Source organism: Arachis hypogaea, chromosome 18 (genome assembly GCF_003086295.3).
Source record: "Arachis hypogaea cultivar Tifrunner chromosome 18, arahy.Tifrunner.gnm2.J5K5, whole genome shotgun sequence".
NCBI classification, from domain to species: domain Eukaryota; kingdom Viridiplantae; phylum Streptophyta; class Magnoliopsida; order Fabales; family Fabaceae; genus Arachis; species Arachis hypogaea.
The window spans coordinates 35,499,041-35,517,115 of record NC_092053.1 but is presented as its reverse complement, the minus strand read 5'-3'; the positions used below and the strand labels follow the sequence as shown (position 1 = coordinate 35,517,115).

The 18,075-nt window shown below is 34.1% G+C and overlaps 1 long non-coding RNA gene and 1 other non-coding gene across 2 annotated transcripts; one reads left to right on the top strand and one right to left on the bottom strand.

Moving 5' to 3' along the window:
• The first annotated feature begins 5,541 nt into the window (after positions 1 to 5,541).
• LOC112769023 (uncharacterized) lies at positions 5,542 to 6,703 on the top strand. Its single transcript, XR_003186317.2, has 5 exons — positions 5,542 to 5,602; positions 5,823 to 5,894; positions 6,037 to 6,169; positions 6,276 to 6,340; positions 6,582 to 6,703. It is a non-coding gene; the product is annotated as an uncharacterized lncRNA (long non-coding RNA).
• Positions 6,704 to 14,453: 7,750 nt separating this feature from the next.
• Positions 14,454 to 14,561, bottom strand: LOC112774447 (small nucleolar RNA R71). The gene has a single exon (XR_003188938.1). It is a non-coding gene; the product is annotated as a small nucleolar RNA R71 (small nucleolar RNA).
• Between the last annotated feature and the right edge of the window lie 3,514 nt (positions 14,562 to 18,075).

Below are 18,075 nucleotides of genomic sequence, written 5' to 3'. Positions count from 1 at the left end.
AACCTTGTTAATTTAATGTCATTTTTCTTCTCTCTATTTTTTTTTCTTTTTGCACTTCAAGAATACTACTTTTTCTGTTTTTTTTCTTTTTTTTCGTGCTTCTTTTTTTATTTTTTATAAATTCAATAAAGTAAAATTGCAGAAATAAAAGATAAAACAAGAAAATTAGATGAAGATTTTTTTTAATTTTTTATTTTTTTTATACGTGACTCTAAAGTAAAATTGCAGAAATAGAAAATAAAACAAAGAGACTAAACAAAAATCCTATAACGTGTAGATAAATAAGAATTTACTTACGACCTGTAACTGATATCAAATGATAAGAAAATACGGACAAAGAACAAAAGGATAAGAAAAGACACGGACAAAATACGAAAGGGATAAGAAAAGACACAACGAAAACACAAAAGATAGATAAAGGAGTTTTTCTATTAAACCTCTAAGAAACCTGTTCTTAGCAACCTAGGTCACAGGAAGGGTTTCTCTACTAGACCTTCAAATAACCTGCCCTTGACAACCTAGATCAAAAGGATGAAAATTGAAAAAACTAACACTAAAAAATTACCTTAGGTTGGATCCTTCAAATTTCTTCATGCAACAAGCGAAGAAAATCACTCACCTCACCTTAATCACACAATAAAAAAAATGTGCATATTAGCACCCATAAAATTTATTCATCAAAAGTTGTGTAAATTGTCTCACAAAAAGTATTTAAATAGATGCCTAATAGATTAGCCTAAAAGATAAGATAAGATAATTTAATTTAAATCTTCTAAAAATAAGGTAACTTAATTTAAATCAAATTTGATCTTGTTGGATTAGATCAAATTGATTTAAATTTAAAACTCTTAAAAATACAACTAAACACATCAAAACTAAATCAAATTTTCTAACAAACCTTAACAACAAAACAAATTAAAATAATAGAGACTACATAAATTCAAAAATAATTATTAAATTTGTGTCTTCCATTGGACTTGAAAAACACACTGTTGGATCTCTTGCTGTCCTGACTTAGCCCAATGAACCTTATGAGTTGTCACTATTTCAGCACCACTATTTTTAGACGGACTCTTGGTCTCCTTGATGTCCAAGACCGGCATAGTATAATTCTTCTATTATTCCACTACAAGATTTCTACTTGTTTATGGAAATTTTTTGTGGAAGTTTTAGAAAACCTCCGTAACATATTTTATTTATGGCAAAATATGAAACCCCATTAATTAATGCTAGTTTAAATTCCTAAGTCCAATCGCCTAAACAAATAACCAGTCCCTAACCTACTCTGATTAAACCTAAATAAATTTAACTCCAAACAAAAGCTTGTCCAAAAAAGTTAGAAGAGGAAGAAGAGTGAGAATGAAACCCTAGATATACTCGCCACTACCGTATTCATCTTTTCTTCATTGTCACCATCAAGCTCCTTGTAGCGTCTGAGATCAGAGGGAGAGTACCCTCGTCACTGCTGCCATTCATCATCGTTGCTGCTATTCATGTCCTCGTTGTTGTTGCCATCAAGCTTCTACATTAATGCGTTGTCTCCTTCATCTACATGCAATAAATTTAATTTTGAGATTATAGAAAGAGTAAGTTCATAGCCACCGCCGGTGCCGCCATCAAGCTTATCCGTAAATGTGTTGGTTTTCTCCGCAATTACCTAAGGTCAATTTCTATTTGTTCATTTTTTTTTCATTGTTATTTATTTAACTCACTTTAGATATTCTTTTGTTTTTCTCTACATAGTGTGGTTAGAATTTGATACGAAGAGAGATCGCGGCGGTGGTAGTGCGACAGTGGTGGAGCAGAGAATAGTTTCTCAGAAGGCACAACAGTTAAAGAAGAGTCGACAGGTTAAAATACACTTTAATTGTTTGATTTGATCCTAGTTGTGTGCATGTTTAAGTGTTTTTCTTTGTATAAAAAAAATAAAAAAGCTTTGATGGAAGTTGTAGTCATATCATCTTTGATTGTTTTTGTTCTGATGCACATGAGTAACTTCACAAAAGAAGAGATTTTTTGGAAAAAGTGAGAAACATCTTTTAAATTCTGAAATAGCAATCATAGCAAAACCTAAATACGTGTATTAGTTATAGATCTATAAGCTAGCTATATATATAACTAGGTACCTTCTATTTATGCTTATGTATACGTACTTAGTTAAAGTCCTTCTTCTTCCGCTTGTAACATACTCTAATGCTCTATGGTTACATGCTTACATTGTTGTTGTTGTTGTTGTTGTTATTGTTGTTGTTGTTGTTAATCTATTTTCTCTCTTTCTTTATGCAATGAGAGAGAGCCTGCTGCTAAGAGGTGCTTTATTAAGAAGAGTAGAGATAGAGAACGAAAAAGGTTGCTAAGAAGAAGAAGTTAGTGTTATTTGTATGAATTGAAGCATTGCTTTATTGCAAATATTATAATGAGAAAACATCAAGTTGGTAAGTATGATTTTGCAATTTGCAATTCATCTGTTCTTGTATATATGAAACTTAGCTTAATTAACTTCAATGCATAAACTTAATTGAACTCAATTTCTAGAAAGTAAAAAACCAAAGTGAAATTAAACTAACCAAGTTTCATGGAACAAAAGAAAACTCATCAAATTGTTGTAGTTTTAGTTCCTGTTCTATGCCATCAGCTTCAAATTACTGAACTCTACAAGCGACTCATTCAACTCCACCCAAACCTTCATGTCACCTTCATCCTCCCAATCATATCCTCACTTCCCAAATCCTCAAAAATTGTTCTTGGTGCTCTTTCTTCCCTCAACATAGACACTATTGTTCTTTCACCAATGAACTTGCCACAACCCACTCCCCCACCAGCCATGTTATTCCCATTCTCCATGTCTCTCTCACTTCCATCTATCCACTATGAATTGACCTCACTTACTACCACATCATCAATGAAGATAGTTGCTTTGATTGCAGATTATTTTGCCTATGAAGTTTTACCATTCGCCAAGAAACCCAACATCTTATCATCATATATATTCATACCTACTGCAGCCTGATGTAGGATTTATATCGGTTTAGAATTTCTCAAAGAATTCTCGTTGCAAGTATAGTTCTAAACCAACAATGAATCCTCACATCAAAGTTTAATATGGTTGTCACTAGTTCAACCCCAACAAAATAACCAAGAGTATTAATCCCGGGTTGTTCTCCCTAGAAATTATAATGAAGTGCTTTATTATTGGCTATGAAGGAATGTTTTGGGGTTTTTGTAATAAGGGACAAGAAATGTAAATAGCAAAAGAAATAAGCTAACAACTAAGAAAGCTCTTGGCAAGGGATGAGAACTAGAAGTTATATCCTCATTATCATCATCAATTGTGACAAGAATTGTCCATTGCTCCCACTTAGTTAACCTCACTATGAAGAAAAGTCAAGTGGATGGAATTGGCTCTTGTCCACAAGTCCTAGTCAAATCCTAAGGAAAGACTAGTTTTAGTGGCATTCAAGTCAATTGGAAACTTCCAATTATCAATCAACAAGAGACTTTGACATTTCAAGAGTCTCCAATTACTCAACTCAAGTCAAGAGGAGAAAAACCTAACTCATGACTAAAAGAAACATTTCATCAAACACATAGAGGGCGATAAAAGTAAACATCATCAATTGCAAGAATTAAAGGAAGCTATAACTAATCAAAGTAAGAAATCAATAATAGAAATCAAGGCAAATATAAAAAAATATGAAATCATAAATTGCATTAAAAGAGAATTGAGATTAACAAGAGAATCCACAAACTAGAATGACAAAATAAAGGAATTAACAAGAGAAGTAAATTACTAGAACAAATAAAGGTAAAAGGAAAATTAAAGTAAAGGAAGAATGAGATATAGATCTAAAAGAAAGAAAACTAAGAACCCTAATCTAGAGAGAGGAGAGAGCATCTCTCTTTAGAATTCTACATCTAAACTAAGTGTGTGTCTCCATCAATGAATCCATCCATCCATGCCCCCATCCTCCTTCACTCCCAGCCTATTATCCTCAAACTAGGCTTGAAACTAGGCTAAAAACCAGCTCAGAAATCGCCCCCAATGATTTCTCTTTAGTGGGGCACGTGCTGCTCGTCACGCGTATGCGTCAGCCACGCATACGCATTGCTTTGAAGATGCTTTAGTCACACGTACGCATCGTTTGGAGTATGGCGCGTTCACGCGCACGCGTCATCCATGCGTGCGCGTCGGAATCAACTTCTCAAATCTTTATTTTCTTGTGTTCCTTCCACTTTTGCATGCTTCCTTTCCATCCTCTAAGCCATTCCCGCCCTATAATCTCTGAAATTACTTAACAAATATATCACGGCATCGAATGGTAATAAGAGAAGATTAAAACTTAGTAATTTAAGGCCTAGAAAGCATGTTTTCTTCATAGCACAAAATTAGGAAGGAATCTTAAAACCATGCAAATTGTATGAATAAGTGTGAGAATAGTTGACAAAATCCACTAAATTAAGTACAAGATAAATCCTAAAAATGGGGTTCATCACAACCTCGCTTCTGCAACTCTGCTTCAACTCCTCAATCTGTAACTATGGTTTCACTTAATCTGTAATCCTAACTTGCGCTTTTTTAGAGCTTGAAACGAAGATGATTTTGCTCGACATTTTCAAAGAAAAGCGTGGAAGCTGGTACAATTCCATGTTTCTACAAGAAGGCATGTGAAATCATTACTTTTTCATACTTTGTTATAGTATAATAGTATTTTTTGTTGTTGAATTTAAAATTTATATATAATACTCGTACCCTGGTATGTAGAGTAGCTCTTACATGTTGTATCTCATCATAGAATCATAGGTTAACTTAGAGGTTTGTGTTGTATATGTCCCTGTGTTGCCAGCAGGCAAATTTGTATTGGCCTCTATTTCTCTCTATTTTTTGCGGTTTGTTTTGTTGAAGTATTGATAGGTTGTGAATTTAGATACTCATTTTAATGATATTGGGACTATTTACATAGGTTGCTGCACTTTTTCGTGACCATGAAGATCTTCTTGAGGAGTTTACTCATTTTCTTCTTGATAAGAGCTCTGCAATGCCTACTGTTATACTAATGGATGTTGACACGGTAATCTTTCAGCTTATTTGTTTGTCCCTTTAATTTTTAGTTAATTATTAAACAGGTAATATTTCCCTTTCTCTATGACAGAAAGAAAGTACCATGGCTTCTCATGATGACTCTGGTGCTGAACCAATCCATGATGAAGATGAAAAGTTTGACCTGTGCCCTATATCATCTACTTGTGAAGATATCTTTGAAAAGTGAGTTTGTTAACTTTGATCACGAATGTATGTTTTAACATTTTCAAAATTTCTTTTACCTTGCCAAACATATGCTTTGAACTTCTTCTATGCAATGTTTTAAATATTTGAAATCATAGACTCCAATTTCTTATAACCACAGGTATGTGTAATCAACTCATTGTTTTCCTTGAAAAAGTCAAGGAGAAATTACCCTGAAATTTTTGAAGTGTCTACTTTTCTACAGCAGGAAAATAATTACCCGACAGTTATTTGAAAATTTATGTGCCTTCATGCAGAAACCTGAAGAAGGATCAATCAGTCAGAGTATAGCGATTGGCAAATTACAGGTTTCTAAAGGTATCATTTTCTGGCTAACCTATTCATTGGTTATATCTGCTTAAACTTGTGATACTTTCCTCAGTGGGTGCATTCTCCTTGTTTACTGAACAGAAATAATCAGATCTTTTACTGAATGGTGATGATTTGAATTCAAAAACATTTGTTTTTCTTTTGTTTGTTTGTACCTTGAATCTATCTGATGCCTAATGATTGCTACCATATCGTTATGGCTATTCAGGTTTCACTTACACACTCAATAATAGATATAAGTGAAGTCGATGAGGATTCTGATGATTTCCTTCAGCCACATGTATGGATTCTTATTGTTATTGGGTTTTCTATTTAGTGTGCTCTTCATGTGCTTAACATGAAGATGAGAAGCAATGAATTTGAACAATTTCTTATATAAGATGATTAGGTTAATCTTAAATGTCATTTACTATTCTCTACAGGAAATGGAGGCATATATATGAGGTCTTATCCCCAACTTGGCACAATTACGTGATATGCCAGAAGCCTTTGTTCAAATGTATTGTCGTATTGTTGCACACAAATTTTTCTTCTTTTGTGATCCTCATAGGCGAGGTTTGTATGTCTGACTGACATTTGCTTGATATATTTTCAACTAATTGCTAATTTTCTTACTTAGTAGTATTTTAGAGCTCTTATATAATGTATTTCCCTTAAACAGGAAAAGCTTGCATCAAGAAAGTGTTGCTTAGTAATTGTCTCCAAGAACTAATGGAGCTTCACCAGGTAGATTGCATGAGATATTCTTAGTTTCCATTTCTATTAGAACCAAACCACTTAATGTTCATTTCATTTTCTTTCTTTCCCTATCTTGCTGTTTCATTTCACTGTACCATCTGGTGCACATTTTTTTTATACGTTCACCCTCATGATTGGTTCACCCTTATCATAACATTTTTGAGCTATAATTTGGTCAATTCTGATAGGCTTTGATTCAAAGCTTTGACTATGCTTTTATCTATTTCAGGAAAGTGAAAAAGTCACAAACACATAACAAGCTGAAAACTGGTTCTCTTCGACTTCTGCTCAACGTATTTGTGGTGCTTTATTGAAATGGTTGTTTTATTTTACTTTTTAAAGAAAAACAGTAATAGTTATGTAGAACAATAATATATGTAATTATGTTTGGAACTATTGACATTGAGAATTTTTTATATATATAGAGTTATGTCTTATATCGAGAAATTGTGTCATAAAATATTTAGTTTTTAAATTTTGATATTAAAAAATAAATTTTTAATTTGAGAATATGTAAGTGAGATGATATTAATGAATGATTTAAAATTAAAAATAAATAAATAATTATAGGGTATGTGAAAGTTTGAAAATCTCACAAAATAATTAATTTTTGTTAAATTAAAAAATTAATTTGTGGGAGTTTTAAACTAGCACAAAAGTGATTTAAAATCGTCACAAAAGTCTAATATAAAATCCCACTAAACACACACAAAATCTCCAGAAAAGATCTCGTGGCACTTCAAATTTTTTGGGTTTTAGAAACTCCCACAAATCATTTGGTGGCGGTTATAAACCTCCACAAATAAGAGAAAAAACTGCCACAAAGAAACAAAATCTTGTAGTGTTCAAATATTTGAATATGACAAAATTACCATTCTGCTTCTTATTGTCTTTTCTGTTTCTGTAATCTACACTTTCTATCTTTAACGTTTTCGAGTGTAACACAAATTTTTGCTTGTACCTATCTTCTTTTTCAAGGCTTCTAGTTAAATTATCCTTTAAATATATGTATGTATTTTGCTTTTAAATGTCGTAATGCCTCACTACCTCTGATTTACGACTTAAATGTATAGCTCTGTGTGATAGGGGTTTACAAATCACACAATTTTGATTTAATTTATTGATTTTGCATTAGAAAGGATATTACATTTGTTCATGACTTCTAGAAAAATCTTAGAGGAAAAATGGCCAAGTACGTGATGCCACAACTTATATGAATGAAAATGAAAATTGTAAACTAATGGTATAGAATTAAAGGAGTTCAAATTCGAATTAACAAAAGAACAAGTAGAATTAGCATCGGATTTTCTAGAATGTACTGCAGCAATATTCTCAAATTCATAAACACCCTTATTAAGCTTCCCTTTGAAAAGAACGTCCTTGGTTTTCTAAGATTTCACAAAGTAACCATGAGGGTGAAATTCAAAGAAATAATCATGATCATAAGTAAATTTATGAATACTAATTAAGTTTCTTGAAATTTTAAGAGAGAACATCAGTTTATTAAGAATGAATTTTTTCTGAGTTCAAGATTAATAATATAAGAATGACCAATAGAGGAGATAGTGCTACCTGTGTCATTACCTATCATTATCTAATCAGGGTCTTGATACTCATTTCGTTGAATTAAGTTGGTAGAATCTAGAGTTATATGGTGACTAGCACTAGTATCAAGTAACCATGTTGAATCTAATAAAATTGATGGAGGAGTGAAGTATGCTTATCGTTGATGATAAGAGGAGCTAAGTATGCTTATCGTTGAATCTAAGTATGCATTTATAGCAATGTTTCTCATTTGTTGAATTTTGAGGGTTGCTTGAAATTTTTGGCTTAACAATCTTGGAAGAAGAAACTTCAGATTTTTCAAATGTTTGTTTGAAAATAGATTTGTTTTCCACTTTAAATCTAAGCCCAGATTTTTTAAAACTAGATCTTTGACAAACAAATAATTTGTTAAGATTTTGTAAACCTTGAACAAATTTTGCTAAGTCTTTTTATTGTTATTTTTTTATTTAACCTTTCATTTTTAGCAATTAAATTAGTGGAGGCTGAGGCCAAATACTTGAGTTTGAATTTGTTTAATTCAGCTCTTAAAGTGTTATTTTCTTCTTTCAAATATTTTTCATCACAAGCTTCGGTTGCCTTTATCTTTTCTAATAAAAATTTATTTTCAGCTCTCAATGTCTCATTATCTTTCTTGCACTTAACATATTTATAAAAAAGTTTCTTTGAGTTCACACTGAAATCTTTGATAATATAGTGCAATTCATCATCAATGGATAAGTAGAAAGATCTACCTCCTCCATGTCCATGTGTTCAGCCATCAAACACATTTGAGCCTCTTGATCATAATCTTTTTCATCTTCAAAATCAATATCATTTTTTTAGGTCTTTCCATGGTGCCATCAGCACCTTTTTTTTGTCTTTCTTTGATTTTTTTTTGCCTTTTTTCAATTGAGGACAATCGGACTTGAAGTAGCTCGGTTCCTTGCAACGGTGACAAGTAAACTTGGATTGATCCTTCTTGAAATCTTTGGATGAAGTATTTCCTTTACTTTTACTTTTGAATCTCATTAATCTTCTCATTTTTCTTGCAAAGGGCACCATTTCTTCGTATGAGATACTATCCTTAGATTTCTCTTCTTTGGCTATTATTCTTGATTTTAATGCTACATTTCTTTTTGAGAAGGTTGTGTTTTTTTACTTCTCACTTCTTAGTAAGACTCCTCAAGATCTTCTTTATTAATGTTTCTTCAGAATAGCTATTCTCCATGGCATCCAAGTTGTTGATGATTATTGGAAACCTTTCGAACATTTGATCGATGCTTTCATCCTCTTTTGTGATGAACATCTCATACTCCTTCATTAGCATATCAATTCTAGTCTCTCTTACTTGTTTGGTTTCTTCATGAGTGAGTTTGAGCTTATCCAGAATTTTTTTTAGCGGTTTTGCACATTGAAACTTTTCTGTATTCTTCAAAATTGATAGCATAGTACATTAGGTTGATTGCTTTGGCGTTGAGTTTAACCTTCTTCTTTTCTTTCTTTGTCCACTCATTGTCTTCCTTTGGCACCACATCTTCATCGGCATTTTGCTTTCTTGGAATGTCTGGTCCATTAACAATAATCTTCTAGATGTTGTAGTTGACTGACTGCATGAATATTTCCATTCTCTCTTTCCAGTATGAGTTGTTATTGCCGTTGAAGTAGGGAGGTCTATTGTTGGACCGCCCTTCGGTGAGAGTGTACGCCATGATATTAGCACCCATATTGTTGGCCATAGATCTTTACTCCAAGTTGTAAAGCTTGATTCCTTGAGACCTTGCTCCTGATACCAAATGATGGAACTGCTAGAACTTGAGAAGGGGTTGAATTAAGTTAACTCAGAAATGAAGTTCTTATGCTCAGTTTTCGCGAAAGCTAATTCTGCAGGAGCTTTTTTCATTTTGTCTCTAAAACCAAATAGAAATAGAGAATGAAAGAAGAGAATGATGCCAGCATGTATTCTGCTTCGGTTTTCAAGTGTCTTGAAACCTACATCTAGTCTCCACCACTACCATGGTAGAATTTCCACTATAATCAACTAGATTACATACACCAATACCAATTAATTACAAACCTAATTTATCTAGTATCAAATTCTAAGCTTATACCCAAGCCTAGATACCACCAATTGCTATCCCAACTTGGCAACAGGAACCCACAAATTTAATCTACCATCAAGTGCTATCCCAACTTGGAAAGGGGAACTAAACCTTAGTTCAACCAAACTAAATTATACAGAAATAATTTTTTGGCTTTTTCATGCATCTCTCTTGCCTCTTCTCTCATGGCTTTTTCAACTCACATTCATAAGCCTTTTTCTCAAATACAGAAAGATGACATTAGATAGTTGATGAGCAGATAATGTATACCCTTTTTGGCATTATTTTTACATAGTTTTTAGTATGTTTTAGTTAGTTTTTATTATAATTTTATTAGTTTTTATTCAAAAATTACATTTCTGGACTTTACTATGAGTTTGTGTATTTTTCTGTGATTTCAAGTATTTTCTAGCTGAAATTGAGCGACCTGAGCAAAAATCTGATTCAGAGGCTGAAAAAGGACTGCAGATGCTGTTGGATTCTGACCCTTCTGCACTCGAAATGGATTTTCTGGAGCTACAGAAGCCCAATTGCCGTGCTCTCAATTTCGTTGGAAAGTAGACATCCTGGGCTTTTCAGCAATATATAATACTCTATACTTTGCTGAGATTTGATGGCCCAAACTGGCATTCAAAACCAGCCTAAAACTTTCTGGCGCAAAATGCCAGAACTGGCACTAAAACTGGCGTTTAACGCCCAAATTGGCTCCCTGGGTGGCGTTTAACTCCAAGGATGGCCTATGCACGTGTAAAGCTTCAATGCTCATCCCAAGCACACACCAAGTGGGCCCCGGAACTGGATTTCTGCACTATCTGCACTTAGTTACTCATTTTCTGTAAACCCTAGTAACTAGTTTAGTATAAAAACTACTTAGAGATTTATTTCATATCTTTTGATGACTTTTATCATCTAGCTCATCATATTGTTCACGTTGGGAGGCTGGCCTCACGGCCATGCCTAACCCTTTTTCACTTATGTATTTTCAACGGTGGAGTATCTACACCCCATAGATTAAGGTGTGGAACTCTGCTGTTCTTCACGAATTAATGCAAGTACTATTGTTTTTCTTTCAATTCACGCCTACTTCTTCTCCAAGATATACTCTTGTACTTAATTCAGTTAAGACAGAATGAAGGGATGACCAGTGACAATCACCCACTATCTTCGTTACTCGCTTAGCAAAGATCCGCGTGCCTGACAACCACAAGAGGTCTACATGATGTTCAACGTAGTCATTGGACGACAGCCGGAGTATATTCTCTTGGGTATCTAATACACAGACCGAGTCTGTGAGATTAGTATCTTCGTGGTATAGGCTAGAACCATTGGCAGCATTCCTGAGATCCAGAAAGTCTAAACCTTGTCTGTGGTATTCCGAGTAGGATCTGGGAAGGGATGACTGTGACGAGCTTCAAACCTACGAATGTTGGGCGCAGTGACAGTGTGCAAAAGGACAAGGTTCCTATTCCGACACTAGCGGGAACCGACAGATGATTAGCCGTGCGGTAGCTGTACATGGTATTTTTCATCCGAGAAATCCGACAGTTGATTAGCCGTACAGAGATCGTACCTGGTATTTTTCACTAAGAGGATCATACAACTTGCCATGGGGGGAAGCACGCATGATTGGAAGGAGGCAGTAGGAAAGCAGAGGTTTAGAAGCAACAAAGCATCTCCATACGCTTATCTGAAATTCCCACCAATGAATTACATAAGTATCTCTATCTTTATTTTATATTTTATTTATCTTTTTAATTATCAAAACCTCATAAAACATTTGAATCCACCTGACTAAGATTTACAAGACGACCATAGCTTGCTTCAAGCCGACAATCTCCGTGGGATCGACCCTTACTCATGTAAGGTATTACTTGGACGACCCAGTGCACTTGCTGGTTAGTTGTGCGGAGTTGTGAAAAGTGTGAATCACGATTTTGTGCTACCAAGTTTTTGGCGCCGTTGCCAAGGATTGTTCGAGTTTGAACAACTGACGGTTCATCTTGTTGCTTAGATTGGGTAATTTTATTTTATGTTTAAACTTTTTATTTTTATTTTTGAAAAAATCATTCAAAAAAATTTTAATAATATCAATAATAATATTTAGTTTCTAAAAATTCATCAAAATTTTTAAGAATGAATTCCACCTTCGAGCTTCATGATGGTATGTTAAAGCTTGGCTGTCTATTAAGCCATGTCTAATCTTTTGGACCGAAGCTTTAACTTATCATATTCATTGGATTGTTGTATGTATTTGTTATCCAAAAGCTTGGCTGGCCATCTGGCCATGTCTAACTCTGTTGGACCGAAGCTTTAGAATAACATTGCATCAGCTTTGGGATTCAAAATTATAATTCTATGCTAAAGCTTGGCTGGCCATTGGCCATGTCTAATTCTTTTGGCCTGGAGCTTTAGACTAACAATACATGAATCCTGGAATTCTTATTAAAAATTTTGAATTTCTTTATTTCCTTTTCCAAAATAATTTTTTAAAAATATACAAAAATACAAAAAAAATTAATAAAATCATAAAAACCAAAAAAATTTTGTGTTCCTTGTTTGAGTCTAGTGTCAAATTTTAAGTTTGGTGTCAATTGCATGTTTTAATTCTTCTTTAATTTTCGAAAACTCATGCATTGTGTTCTTTCTTGATCTTTAAGTTGTTCTTAATGATTTTCTTTGTTCGATCTTGTGATTTTCTTGTTTTGTGTTTTTTGTTGTTTTTCATATGCATTTTCGAATTATTAGTGTCTAAAAGTAAAAAATTTTTAAGTTTGGTGTCTTGCATGTGTTTCTTTTCTTAAAAAGTTTTCAAAAATATGTTCTTGTTGTTCATCATGATCTTCAAAGTGTTCTTGGTGTTCATCTTGACATTCAAAGTGTTTTTGCATGCATTAGTTGTTTTGATCTTAAATTTTTATGTTTTGAGTCATTTTGTTATTTTTCTCTCTCCTCATTGAAAATTCAAAAATAAAAAAAACATCTTTCCCTTATTTTTCTCATAATTTTCGAAATTTTGGATTGACTTAGTCAAAAATTTTAAAAATTTAGTTGTTTCTTATTACTCAAGTCAAAATTTCAATTTAAAAATTTTTATCTTTTCAAATCTTTTTCAAAAATTAAATCTTTTTCATTTTCTTCTTAATATTTTCAAAAATTTTAAAAATTGATTTTCAAAATCTTTCTCTTAATTTTACTTCAAATTTTCGAAAATCTTTACTAACATTAATGTTTTGATTCAAAAATTTCAAGTTGTTACTTGCCTATTAAGAAAGGTTCAATCTTTAAATTCTAGAATCATATCTTTTAGTTTCTTGTTAGTCAAGTAATCAACTTTAATTTTAAAAATCAAATCTTTTTAATTTCCTTTTCAAATCTTTTTCAAAATAAATTTCAATCATATCTTTTTCAAAATCAATATCAAAATCTTTTCTAACCTCTTATCTTTTCAAAATTGATTTTTAAATCTTTTTCAAGTAACTACTTGACTTTTTGTTTGTTTTACTATTTCTTATCTTTTTCAAAACCACCCAACTAATTTTCTCTCTCTAATTTTCGAAAACCATTAACATCTTTTTCAAAAATCTTTTTAAATTAACTAATTGTTTTAAATTTTAATTTTATTTCTTTTAATAAATTCGAATTCTAACCAATAATTAAAATAAAAACAAAAACATTTCTCTTTTCTTATAATTAAAATTCGAATTCTCTCCCTCTCTTCTCTTTCTATTTATTTTATTTAATTACTAACACTTCTCTTCTTCTTAAAAATTCGAACCCTCTCCCTCTCTCTGTGTTCACATTTTTCTTATTTTCTCTCTACCTCATTCTTCTATTATTTTCTTCTTCTACTCATATAAAGGAATCTCTATACTGTGACATAGAGGATTTCTCTTCTTTTTTGTTCTCTTCTTTTTCATATGAGCAGGAACAAGGATAAAGATATTCTTGTTGAAGCTGATCCTGAACCTGAAAGGACTCTAAAGAAGAAGCTAAGAGAAGCTAAAGCACAACACTCTAGAGAGGACATGACAGAAATTTTTGATAAAGAAGAGGACATGGCCGAACCCAATAACAAAGGTGGAGATGCAAGGAAGATGCTTGGTGACTTTGTTGCACCATCTTCTGACTTCTATGGAAGAAGCATCTCAATTCCTACAATTGGAGCAAACAACTTTGAGCTTAAGCCTCAATTAGTTTCTCTAATGCAGCAGAATTGCAAGTTTCATGGACTTCTATTGGAAGATTCTCATCAGTTCTTAGCTGAATTCTTTCAAATTTGTGACACTGTTAAGACCAATGGGGTTAATCCTGAGGTCTACAGACTTATACTTTTTCTCTTTGCTGTAAGAGACAGAGCTAGGATATGGTTGGATTCACAACCTAAAGAAAGCATGAACTCTTGGAAAAAGTTGGTCAATTCTTTCTTGGCAAAGTTCTTTCCACCTCAAAAGATGAGCAAGCTTAGAGTGAAAGTCTAAACCTTCAGACAGAAGGAAGGTGAATCCCTCTATGAAGCTTGGGAAAGATATGAGCAATTGATCAGAAGGTGTCCTTCTGACATGCTTTCAGAATGGAGCATCTTATGTATATTCTATGATGGTCTGTCTGAATTATCCAAGATGTCATTGGACCACTCTGCTGGTGGATCTCTTCATCTGAAGAAGACGCCTAAAGAAGCCCAGGAACACATTGAAATGGTTGCAAATAATCAGTTCATGTACACTTTTGAAAGAAATCCTGTGAATAATGGGATGACTCAGAAGAAAGGAGTTCTTGAGATTGATACTCTGAATGCCATATTGGCTCAGAATAAAATATTGACTTAGCAAGTCAATATGATTTCTCAGAATCTGACTGGAATGCAAGCTGCATCTGGCAGTACTAAAGAAGCCTCCTCTGAAGGAGAAGCTTATGACCCTGAGAATCCTGGAATGGAAGAAGTGAATTACATGGGAGAATCTTATGGAAACACTTACAATCCTTTATAGAGGAATCATCCTAATTTCTCATGGAAGGATCAACAGAAGCCTAAAAAAGGCTTCAATAACAATGGTGGGAGACCACAGTTTAGCAATAGCAAACCTTTTCCATCTTTTTCTCAGCAATAGATAGAGAATTCTAAGTAGAGCCTCTCTGACTTAGCAACCATAATCTCTGATCTAAGTAAGACCACTCACAGTTTCATGACTGAAACAAGGTCCTCCATTAGAAATTTGGAGGGACAAGTGGGTCAGCTGAGTAAAAGAGTTACTGAACTCCCTCCAAGTACTCTCCCAAGCAATACAGAAGAGAATCCAAAAAGAGAGTGCAAGGCCATCAACATGTCCAACATGGCCGAACCTGTAGAGGAGGGAAAGACAGTGATTTCCAGTGAGGAAGACCTCAATGGACGTCCATTGGCCACTAAGGAGTTCCCTAATAAGGAACCAAAGGAATCTGAGGCTCATACAGAGACCGTAAAGATTCCACTAAACTTACTATTGCCATTCATGAGCTCTGATGAGTATTCCTCCTCTGAAGAGGATGAAGACATTATTGAGGAGCAAGTTGCTCTGTATCTAGGAGCAATCATGAAGCTAAATGCCAAGCTATTTGGTAATGAGACGTGGGAGGAGGAACCTCCATTAATCATCAATGAACTGAATGATCTGATTCAACTAAAATTACCTCAGAAGAAACAGGATCCTGGAAAGTTCTTAATACCCTGTACCATAGGCACCATGACCTTTGAGAAGGCTCTGTGTGACCTGGGGTCAGGAATAAACCTCATGCCACTCTCTTAATGGAGAAACTAGGGATCTTTGAGGTACAAGCTGCAAGATTCTCACTAGAATTGGCAGACAAATTAAGGAAACAGGCTTATGAACTTGTAGAGGATGTCTTAGTGAAGGTTGAAGGCCTGTACATCCCTGCTGATTTGATAATCCTAGACACTGGAAAGGATGAAGATGAATCCATTATTCTTGGAAGACCCTTCCTAGCCACAGCAAAAGCTATGATTGATATGGACAGAGGAGAGTTAGTCATTGAATTGAATGAGGACTACCTTGTGTTTAAAGCTCAAGGATCTTCTTCTGTAACCATGGAGAGGAAGCATGAAAAGCTTCTCTCAATACAGAGTCAAACAGAACCCCCACACTCAACTTCTAAGTTTGGTGTTGGGATGCCACCATCAAGCTCTGAATCTCTGTAAAGCTCTCTAAGAGCTCACTGTCAAGCTATTGACATTAAAGAAGTGCCTATTGGGAGGCAATCCAATTTTATTTAATAATATTTAATTTTTTTTCCATTGTCATTTTATGTTTTCTTTAGGTAGATGTGATGCGTGAGCATCTTTCCTATCTTTTCCTAGTGAATTTGCATCTAATTTGTTGAGTTTAATAAAGAATTAATTATCTTTTAGCTAATATGGATGCTACTTTGAGTCTTTTGCAACTTTGTTTATTTTAGGTAGCGTTCGGCTAGATTTGATAGAGTTTCTGTAGCAAGAGAATCAAAGGAGATGGCAGCGAGGAGTGACACGTACGCATGACTGACGCGTACGCGTGATTTGGAGCTTTCCATGGCGACGTGTGCATGTGACTGACGCGTACGTGTGATTTGAAGATTTGCACAGCGACGCGTCCGCGTGACCGACACGTCTGCGTGACTCGCGAAAAAGACCATCGACGCGTATGCGTGATATGCGCCACGTGCAAAAAACGCAGAAAAACGTTAGGGGCAATTTCTGGGCTGTTTTGACCCAGTTTCCAGCCCAGAAAATACAGATTAGAAGCTGCAGAATGGACAAAACAAGTGGTTCCCACCCATCAACTAAAGACTTGTTAATTAATTCAAATTTAAATTCAAATATTATCTTTGGAGGAAAAGATATTATTTTTAGTTTTAGATAATAGATTTTAAATTATTAAGATTAGTTATAAAAGGGAGAAACTTTCCTTCCCTTAGGGGAACATTATTCCATTCCAATTTACATTCCGTATTCCATAGCTTTCTTCTCTGAATCATGAGCAACTAATCCTTCACTGTTAAGGTTAGGAGCTCTGTCTATTTGTATGGATTGATTTTATTTCTTTTTCTATTTTAATTTATGCATGGATTTATAATTTAAGAATTATTTTTGCTCTTTATCTTATGAATTTGGGTGGAACGGAAGTATGACCCTCTTTCTATTTGAGTTCTTGTAAAACTTGGAAAAGCTCTTTACTTGAACAACAGCTTGAAAACATATTCTCCTAAATTTTAATTATCTGGATTTAACGGGATACATGAAATATAATCCTTTTATTTTTGGATAATTAGAGTTTTTGTGGCATATAAACTGGAATTTGATCATCACCCTCAAATTGGAATTAATTGACCAAGGAATTGGCAGTTGATGAATTTTAGAGGAGACTAGAAAGGTCTAAGAAATTAGGGTCTAGTCACATATAGTTTACCATAAATTAAATCCTACATGATTAAAATAGTTAGTAAGAAAAGTTAATCCGGAAGAATAGATAACTCTGAAACCTTAACTGCCTCTCCATATTTTATTCCCAACCCATTTACTTTACTATTTTAATTTCTGCACGATTGTTTAATGCTCTTTGAATATTCAAACACTCTTTTCTGTTTGTCTAACTAAGCCAATCAATCAATCATTGTTGTTTGATCCATCAATCCTCGTGGGATCGACCCTTACTCACGTAAGGTATTACTTGGTACGACCCAGTGCACTTGCTGGTTAGTTTGTGGTTAGAAAATCCGTACCAAGATGATCATGTGAAGTCACAAAAATAACTACAGAATTAAAGCAGAATGAAAAACAGCATGAAAAACAGAACACCCTGGAGGACAGGCTTACTCGCGTTTAAACGCCAGTAAGGATAGCAGAATGAGCGTTTAACGCCCAGCCTAGCAGCATTCTAGGCGTTAAACGCCAGAATTGGCAGGCAGACTGGCGTTTAACGCCAGAAAAGGGTGTTTGGTGTCTGGCTGGCGTTAAACGCCAGAATTGGTAGACAGACTGGCATTTAACGCCAGAAAAAGGTGTATGGCCAGCGTTTAACGCCAGAAAGGGGCATCAGCCTGGCGTTT